The sequence below is a fragment of the Hyaena hyaena genome, unplaced genomic scaffold, assembly GCF_003009895.1.
Source record: "Hyaena hyaena isolate Hyena2069 unplaced genomic scaffold, ASM300989v1 scaffold_2, whole genome shotgun sequence".
Lineage (NCBI taxonomy): Eukaryota > Metazoa > Chordata > Mammalia > Carnivora > Hyaenidae > Hyaena > Hyaena hyaena.
Window position 1 is genome coordinate 6,745,103 of NW_024080634.1, and position 9,324 is coordinate 6,754,426.

At 47.2% G+C, this 9,324-nt stretch overlaps 1 long non-coding RNA gene across 1 annotated transcript; it reads right to left on the reverse strand.

Annotated features, from left to right (window-relative positions):
* Window positions 1–1,463: 1,463 nt before the first annotated feature.
* Window positions 1,464–8,630, reverse strand: LOC120229923. Its single transcript, XR_005527876.1, has 3 exons — window positions 8,430–8,630; window positions 5,878–5,914; window positions 1,464–2,331 (listed from the first exon to the last, which is right to left on the reverse strand). It is a non-coding gene; the product is annotated as an uncharacterized LOC120229923 (long non-coding RNA).
* Window positions 8,631–9,324: the final 694 nt, after the last annotated feature.

Below are 9,324 nucleotides of genomic sequence, written 5' to 3' on the forward strand. Positions count from 1 at the left end.
TTCTAAGAGACAGAAGAGTATAGGATATAGGCAGCGGTATCTGCACTGGGACGCAGCTAACCTGCAGACCTCCTGGAGGGGGTGTGGTCACAGACACATCTGCCGAGGGGCTTCACCAGAAGGACTTGTGTGAGACCCACCCTCTGCAGTGGGAAGCTGGCCAGCGGGAGGCATCGCCTGTCAGAACCCTCGAAGCCGCCTCAGGGCTGCTGCACAGGCCCCGCAGGGTGGGGAGGGGGGGCTGGCAGCTCTCTCCTGTGACCCTGTAGAGGGAAGGCGGTTGACAGGCACCCCGTTGCTGGCACTCTGCTGTGAGGCACCCGGGGCAGGGGAGTGCTGTGGAAGCCATTTGCGGGGTACTCCCCGCGAGCCACCTGGCGTACCTGAGAAGCCATCCCGGAAGAGGTGATTAGCCAACAGCACTGACTAGTACCAAAGGAGCCAAACTATATTTTTATGTTTTTATTTGAGAGACAGAGTGTGAGCAGAGAGGGGCAGAGACGGAGACAGAATCTGAAGCAGGCTCTAGGCTCTGAGCTGTCAGCACAGAGCCTGACGTGGGGCTCGAACCCATGAGCTATGAGATCATGACCTGAGCCGAAGTCAGCCGCTCAACCGTCTGAGCCACCAAGGCGCTCCCAAAGGAGCCAGATGATTAATATGAGGTCAAGTATTTAGTTTCATAAAGAAGGAAAGGAAAGAGTCTTAGTTTTAGTCTAACCACCTGGCTAAATTCCCAAAGTGGTGGCCGCACTCTGCATGGACTCTGATTGATGGACGTGTTTGAAGTGTACGATTTGATCAGTGTTGGTGCGTGGACACACCTGCATAGCCATCACCATCAGCATAGAAGAGGCAGTGCCTGAGACAATAGCCATGAAACGCAGGAGGAAGGTGAGCGATAGGGCACAGGGTGAGTGGTGGTGGGGAACTTGCTTTACCAGGCGTCAGAACTGTGAAGCCACTGCAATAGAATCAGAGTGGTTGTGGTCTAGAGACAGACGGGTAGACCCAAGGAAGAACAGACAAGCTGGAGATACAGCCCCCCATCTATGAAGGGGAAGCTGATCTAGCAGCGCTATCGTTCTGTCGAGCGAGCAAGGGTCCTGACACGGTGGACCCTGGGTGTTCTCAGGCTAATGGGGCCGGTGTGCGTAAATAATCGTCACAACACAGTATTGGCATGATTCAGAGTTTTACAGGTTCAGAAGAGGAGAGTGGGTAACAGAGGATATAACAACTTGGGAAGGATCTTGAACAATAAGTGAGTTTGAGGAATATGAATGGGCACCAGGGAGATGGCATTCTCGGCAGAAGGAACAGTGTAGGTAAAGGCTGAGAGACGTGAATGCCATGGTGTTTTAACGGATATAGAATAATGTCCCCCCACCAAAGACATCTGTGTTCTACTCCCCAGTAACTTTGATATATTAGGTTACATGGCAACGAAGAATTAAGGTAGCATGTGAAATTTAAGGTTAATCAGATGACCTTGAGGGGTGAAGTTTTTCCAGTTATCTGGCTGGTTGGGCTCGACATAATCATAAAAGTTCTTGTAAGTGGAGGAGGCAGAAGACGGGGAGCCAGAGCACTGGCAAAGTGAGAAGCTCCTGGCCCGTGTTGCTGGCTTTCAAGATGGCGGAAGGGCCACAGACTAAGGCGTACATGCAGCCCCTAGAGGCTGTAAAAGGCAAGTCAATGGATTTTCTTTTAGAGCCTCCAGAAAGGAACACAGGCCAGCCAACACCTTGATTTGAACCTAACAAGTTCCATTTTGGACGTGTGACTTCCGGAACTGCAAGATGATACACTGGTATCGCAGGAAGCCTCTCGAGTTGTGGTAGTTTGTTAGAGCCTCCACAGGAAACCAACACGAGCACTGAGTAAATCAGACTGCGGGAACATCAAGTCCAAAGGCAAAACGGAGGGGGCGAAGGCAGAGTGGGGGTCTGAGGCCCGATCACAGGCTCCTGAGATGTCATCTAAGGGGCTGGCGCCACAGGAGAGGGTAGCGACGCCTGTTTTAGGCATCATCGCGTTGGCCAGAGGTTTTTGAGGCAGAGAGCAAGGAGTATGCTCTCTCGCACAGTGAGTAAGAGCCACCAGGAGGAGACAGTTGGGGGGTGTGGCCGGAGAGCAGTCCAGGCCATGCAGGGAGGGACTGAGGGGCCCCTCAACACATCACCTGTGGCCAGCGCTGGTCATCGGGGCCCAGGATCGAGGCCTGGCTCCTCAGGGGTCCGGTTTGTGCCCACCATCCGTGCTGCTCTCACAGGGTATCTGTGCACGGAAATCCCCTTTGCTGAAAGCAGCAAAGGGGGTTTCTTCCGACTGAAAGAGACCAGAACATTCAGGTTAGTGTTGGTTTGTACAGTCGTGCCCCCTTAACTGCGGTTTCTGCTTTCCTTAGTTGCGGTCACCCGTGGCCAATGGGTCAGAAGGTCAATAGTAGCCTAACTTGGTGTCCCTCCCCTCCCCACGGAGACATTTTATCAGCCTCCCGCCTCATAAGAAGAAGGGTGAGGACGGCCCACAAAGATATGTTGACAGAAAGAAGAGAGAGACCGTATTCACATATCTATTACAGAATACTGGCGTATTCTATTTTATTATTATTGTTCACCTCCTGCTGTGCCTAATTTATAAGTTAAGATCAATCATAGGTATATATGTATAAGAAAAAACATGGTGGGGTGTGTGGGTGGCTTAGTGGGTTAAGTGTCCGACTTCAGCTCAGGTCGCGATCTCAAGATCTGTGAGTTGGAGCCCTGTGTGGGGCTCTGTGCTGACAGCTCAGAGCCTGGGGCCTGCTTTGGATTCTGTGTGTGTGTCTTTCTCTCTGCCCCTTCCCCACTCGCTCTCTGTCTGTCTCTCTCTCGCAAAAATAAATAAACACAAAAAAACAGAAAAACAGTATCTGTAGGGTTCGGTACTACCCAGGTTTTGGGCATCCCTGAGGTTTCCTGGAATGTGCCCTGTGTGGGTAAGTCGGGGTACGTCTTTATTGTTATAACCATTGTAAGTCAGTCTCTTCTCTAAAGTTCGTCTCACACAATTCAGTTAATTCTAGGGCTTGGGCAGGTCAACCCATAATTATTTTTGTGTTTGCTCCAAAGGATTTTTGTTGCAGACAGCGAGCAGTGTGTTTGTTACTTCGTGGCAAATGGAGCTCAGCTAGGTGCCCTGTCAGCCCCAGGAGCTTGGTCTACACATCGTGGTTCTAGAAGTGCGGTGGGTCTCTGACTCACCAGTGAGAGGTGCACTCCCCAGTAGGAGGCTGCCATGTTTAAGCTAATCGGGATTGCCCTGGCCTTTGGGGTTCCTATGGGAGCTTCCTTACAAAGGCACGATTGACTAAATCGTTGGCCATTGGTGATGAGCTCAGATCTCTAGCCCCTCCCCCCTCCTTAGGGCTGGGGGCGGGGCTTGAAGTTCCAACCCTGTAATCACAGGTTGGTTACTCTGGCAACCAGTCCCCATCCTCAGGGGCCCATTCAAAAGTCACTCCGTTAACCTAAACCGAGAAGTGAGATGCGGTGGAAAGGGGTTTGTTATAAATAACAAAAGACACGCACTTCACCTTCACTGCTCTGGAGCTGTTTCAGCAACCAGAACAAAACTCAGTATTGTAACAACAGATGTCCCTGTGGTTCTTCTACAGGAAATTCCAAGTTTTGGAACTACGTGCCAGGCACGGTGGACGAAGGCCAAATATATATTTCTTTTTTTTTTTTTTAATGTATTTATTTCTGAGAGAGAGAGACAGCGTGAGCAGGGGAGGGTCAGAGAGAGAGGAAGACACAGAATCCGAAACAGGCTCCAGGCTCTGAGCGTCAGCACAGAGCCGGATGCGGGGCTCAAACCCATGAACCGTGAGATCATGACCTGAGCCAAAGTCGGATGCTTAACCGACTGAGCCACCCAGGCGCCCCTATATGTTTCTTATTATTAATAACTATATCACATCTGAGCACTTATTTACCTGTTTGTCAGTTTTCTTTGGGGGAGCTCCTCTATTTTGTTTTCATTATTATTATTATTATTATTATTATTATTATTCATTATTTTCATTATCCTAAATTTACTATAAAATGTCTGATAAAAACAAAAAGGTATAAAAAATCTATAGATCAACTTATTGACTCAGCAGACACTCAAAAATAACATTACTAATGCAGTTGAAGTCTGCATCTCTTAATGATTTTTTTTTTAAAGATTTTATTTTTAAGTAATCTCTGCTCCCAGTGTGGGACTGGAACTCACCAGCCTGGGATCAGTAGTTGCATGCTCCGCTGACTAAGCCAGCCAGGCTCGCCTGCATCTCTTAATGAATTTTAAAGAGACTTTAATATATTATGATAAGTATCCTGTGGCTGTTTTATATATTGCAAATGTTTTCCTGTTTGCCCTTCATCCTTTAATTTGTCTATGATTTTTTTTTTTTTTTAACATATGGGGATTGTATGTTTTCATGGCATTAGATCTCAATAATTTCCTTTATAGTTTTGGACTTTTCTGCTGTGCTAAGAAAGACCACTTCACCTCAGGACAATATAAGCACTCTCCAAAATTTTCCTCTATGATACTGTTTGCATTGAAATATTCCATCTCTCTGGAATAGATGGCGTGGTTTCTGTGTGTCAGGGTAAAGCTACAACTCTATCATCAAGATAAATGGAGTCTTACTGTTAAACCTCAAATCGGTGATGTGAAAATAGATTGTCCTAGTTTACAGTTCTGGTATTTCAAGTGAGGTTAGCCTTTCCCCCATGCTTTTTATTTTCAAGAAAAAATTATTTTCTTAAAATAAACGTGGGGCTTGAACTCACAACCCCAAGATCAAGAGTCACGTGCTCCACCAACTGAGCCAGCCAGGTGTACCCCCTCCATGCTTTTTAAAGCTGTCTCTCTCTTTTTGAAAGTGTTTTATTATGCAAAAATAGGATAGCATAATAAACTTACTACCTGTGCCCATTACTTAGTTTCAACCACTATCAACTTACTGATTCATCTTTGTCTCCCCCATAAAATGCACTTGAGACTGTGTCAACAGACAGGTAGACAGGTCATTGGCATGGAATATAGACTCTAGAAATAGATCCACACTTACATGGCCCATTGATTTTCCACAAAGATGACAAGGTAATTCAATGGGGGGAAAATAGTCTTTCCAATAAATGGCACCAGGATTTGCATGTGGAAAAAAAGAGCCTCAGCCCCTATCTCACATCATGCAAAAAAAGTTAACTTGAAGTGGATCCTTGACCTGAATATAAGGGCTAAAACTATAACATTTGTAGAGGAAAGTATAGAAGAAAAAACTTCTAGGAAAATAACTTTTACAACTCAGTAATGAGAAGACAGACCACCCAGTTAAAAAGGGGGCAAGATACTTGCACAGAGGGGTCCCTGGGTGGCTCAGTTGGATAAGTGTTCGACTCTTGAATTCGGCTCAGGACATGGTCTCTAGATTCATGAGTTGGAGCCCCCCTCACCCCCACCACCGCTGGGCTCTATGCTGACAGCTTGGAGCCTGCTTGGAATTCTCTGTCTCCGTCTGTATCTCTGTCCTTCTTCCACTTGCGGTCTCTCTCTCTCTCTCAAAAATAAACATTAAAAAAAATACTTAAACATAGACTTCACAAAGGAAACAATATCAATAGCCAATGAGCTCATAAAAGAGTGTTCGATATTCATCAGCAATATGCAGACTAACACCATAATGAGCTTCTCTCTCCTACACTCCAGGACAATGGCTAACATTAAAGACCGACAGCACTCAGTGCTGTGGTGGATGTGCTCACCGCAGCTGTGATATGTCATCAGGGGCACCATGCTTCGGGGAAATGGCTGTTTCATTTCACGTTAACCACTCACCTTCGCCATGACCAAGGAACGCCACTTCCAGAATTACCTGTGAGAAGTAAAAACATACATCCACTAAAACTTTGTACAAGGACCTTCATAGCAGCTTCACTGCTATTAGCTAAAAATTGGAAACAACCCAAATTTCCATCCATAGGAGAGTAGATGAAGAAATGGTGAGGTATTCATGCAGTGGAGTACTACTCAGCGAGGGAAAGGACCAAACTCCTGGCATATGAAACCGTATGCATCTTAAAAGCATTATGTTGAGTGAAACAAACCAGACACCAAAGAGTGTACGCTATTTGAGTCTATGCATGAAGTCCATTTGTGCTGAGGGAGCCCACAGGAGCGGCTGTCTCTGGGGCCGGGGCTAGGCAGGAAGGCCCAGAGGAACGGTAGGAGTAAACTCTCCTCAGTGATGGAAATGCTCTGTATTACACTAAGGGCTTGAGTCACACAGCCTTATTTGTCAAAACTCACTGATTCGTATACCTAAGATCCGTGCATCCCACTTTAGGTAAATTTTGACTTAAAAAACAAAAGGTAAAGAAAAGATCTAACACATTTAAAAAAAAAAAAAAAAAGAAGATGAGGGGTTAAATCTCATATGTGTAATCAAGAGGCACCAAAAAATGTTTTTCAAAAAATTATACTTTTCCCTCATCTTTCTCTTATTGTTTGCTGTTGGTATTATAATGACTTGAATTATACAGTAATGAGGGGAGGAAGCAGGAATTAATTTAAGAAGAGATACAGGGCTAGGAGTACGTTCTGAGGAAGATTTGCAAAGGCCAGAGATCTACAGCAAACCACATTAGGTTTGCCTTACTGACCAGACATGTAGTAAAGTGGAAGGAGTCTTTTTACTTCATTTACATTTATTATAGAATCCTGTAACACAACAAATGTAAAACTAGCCTATCTAAATATATATATTTTTAGTACACACGCTTTTCTTTGAGGTAGGGTTAGGAATCCACATTAACTTTCAGATGGGTGCATGAAAATTAGGAATCCTCATTTATTTTTTTTTATTTTTTATTTTTTTAAATATTTTTTATTTATTTCTAGGGGAGAGAGAGAGAGACAGCGTGAGCAGGGGAGGGTCAGAGAGAGAGGGAGTCACAGACTGAAACAGGCTCCAGGCTCTGAGCTGGCAGTCAGCACAGANTAATTCCATCCCAATGCTTGGGTAATAATACATATGATCTGTACTTACTTTTGTTTGAAGAGAGAAGATTCCTCATCCAAACTCAACTTTTTACGCATGGTCCCCTCAATCTCAGCTGCCAGAGACTCCTAAGAAAAAGAGTGTGAGATTCTTTTTTTTTTTTTTAAATGTTTTATTTATTTCTAGGAGAGAGAGACAGCATGAGCAGGGGAGGGTCAGAGAGAGAGGGAGTCACAGACTGAAACAGGCTCCAGGCTCTGAGCTGGCAGTCAGCACAGAGCCCGACGCGGGGCTCGAACCCACGAACCGCGAGATCATGACTAAGCGAAAGTCGGACGCTTAACCGACTAAGCCACCCAGGCGCCCCTAGGAATCCTCACTTAGAATGGAGTCAGGAGGCCGGCAGGGGGCATTCTCACCCTGGGACCCACCGGGAAGAGAGGTGCCTTGTGGGAAGATACTACCTTACTACACCAGAGGGAGGAAGGAAGGTTTTCTCCTCCCCCGGCAACAGCCTGGCCAATGAGAGACAGTCACCACTCAGCCAATGAGAAGCCACACAGTTGAACTCCCATTTATCCCAATGGATTTTGGTTGATAACAGATGCTTTCCTCCGTAAAAGGACGGTCCCCTCCTTTGAGCATCGGACTTGCCTCTGGGTTTCCCGTGGCTCGTCCTGGATTGCAATTCTCTGCTAATTCCAAGTAAATCAATTTTTGCTGGTAAAATAACGAGCAGTTTTGTTTTTAAGGTTAATAGGTGTTAGAGATGTGTTCTCTCCAGGATGGCTGTATGTTGGACTCTCGGCTGAGAGACAGAGACAGAGAGAGAGAGAGAGATCGAGATCCAGAGCTTCTGGCCAAAGACTAGGCCTACAAATGTGGCAAGAGCAGGGGACCGCAGCGTTCCTGCCTCGGGGGAAGGGTTTAGGTGCTCTGAAAGCACAGAGATCTCGTACTCAGTCAAGCTTAATCTGCTGGTCTTAGATCAGTGCTCATTCTGGCTGTGCCCACCAATCTAGTTATATGTTTAAGTACATGCCACCATTACGCACCCCTCACGGCTCATTCTGAGAGAGGTGATGCTTTCCTTGGAAGTACGCACCCCTTCTAGGGTGGTACCCATCGGATGCTGTGGCCAGCACTGAAATTTAGTCAGGGGGCATCTGGGTGGATCAGTCGGTTAAGCATCCTAGTCTTGATTTCCGCTCAGGCCATGATCTCACCATTCATGGGATCGAGCCCCACATTGGGCCCTGCACTGACAGTGTGGAACCTGCTTGGGACTCTCCCTCTCTCTCTGTCCCTATCTTCCCCCGCCCCCAAATAAATAAAAACTTAATAAAATAAAGTAAAATTTAGTCTCAACTCATACCCATGCGCTACACACCTGAGTTGAAACCTTGGTATTACTGTTTCACCACTGAACTGAGCAAAGGTACTGCAGCCACTGAAGAGGTGCTCCTTCAGGAAAACGGTGCCCTCGGGCTGTGAGGTTGGCTGGTGTCCCTGGAAACCAGGACCAGCCTCTAGAGCTGGGGCGTGCAAATTTCATGGGCCTCTGGGTGGCCTGTTGTGCCTGCTGTGCACTTCAAGGAGTCGGAAGAGACAGGATTGGTTGAGGTCTCAGCAGATTACAGGCCCACCAATTCTTCCACTGTTATGATGCAGGGGCTCCCCATTGGAGCAGGCCTCAGGCCCAGTGGGGGGTTCTAACTCACGACCCAGAGATCATCCTTTTACTGACTAAGCCTGCCAGGCACCCTCAGGCAGCACCCTGAAAGACCGAGGTGGAGGTCGGAGCAAGGTGGGGAAGGAGGGGCCTTCTCCAGCCGAGCAAGAGCAAAGGCCAAGGAGGCTTTGAGGGAGGGCTGTGCTGTGCTGTGCACCTGGACAGACTGTTGTCATTACCGGATCTTTTAACCGTCACCCTTTGGTTCGTACACTTTGTCTCAATAACTTTCAAAGCAATCCAGAAAGAGAAATAGGAGTATTCCCATTTTGCAGATGTGGAGCCCAGCGGGGGCAAGTGGCTTGTCGGGACCACACAGCCACCGCAGAGGGCCAGGCATGTGCCCCGGGGCTCCGCACCCCCCCCCCACCCCGTGCTCTGGAGCGCAGCAGGGGGTGCTGACCTGACAGGGCCACTGATGTTGTGGGAGCTTCCCAGACTCCTCTGGCGTGAACGTCTTCCAGACGGATTCTCCACAGGGCAATGAGGCAGGAAATTTATGGCTGGCCTGATTAATGGGCCAGGCCGTTAAGAGTTCTTTGCCAGGCTAGGA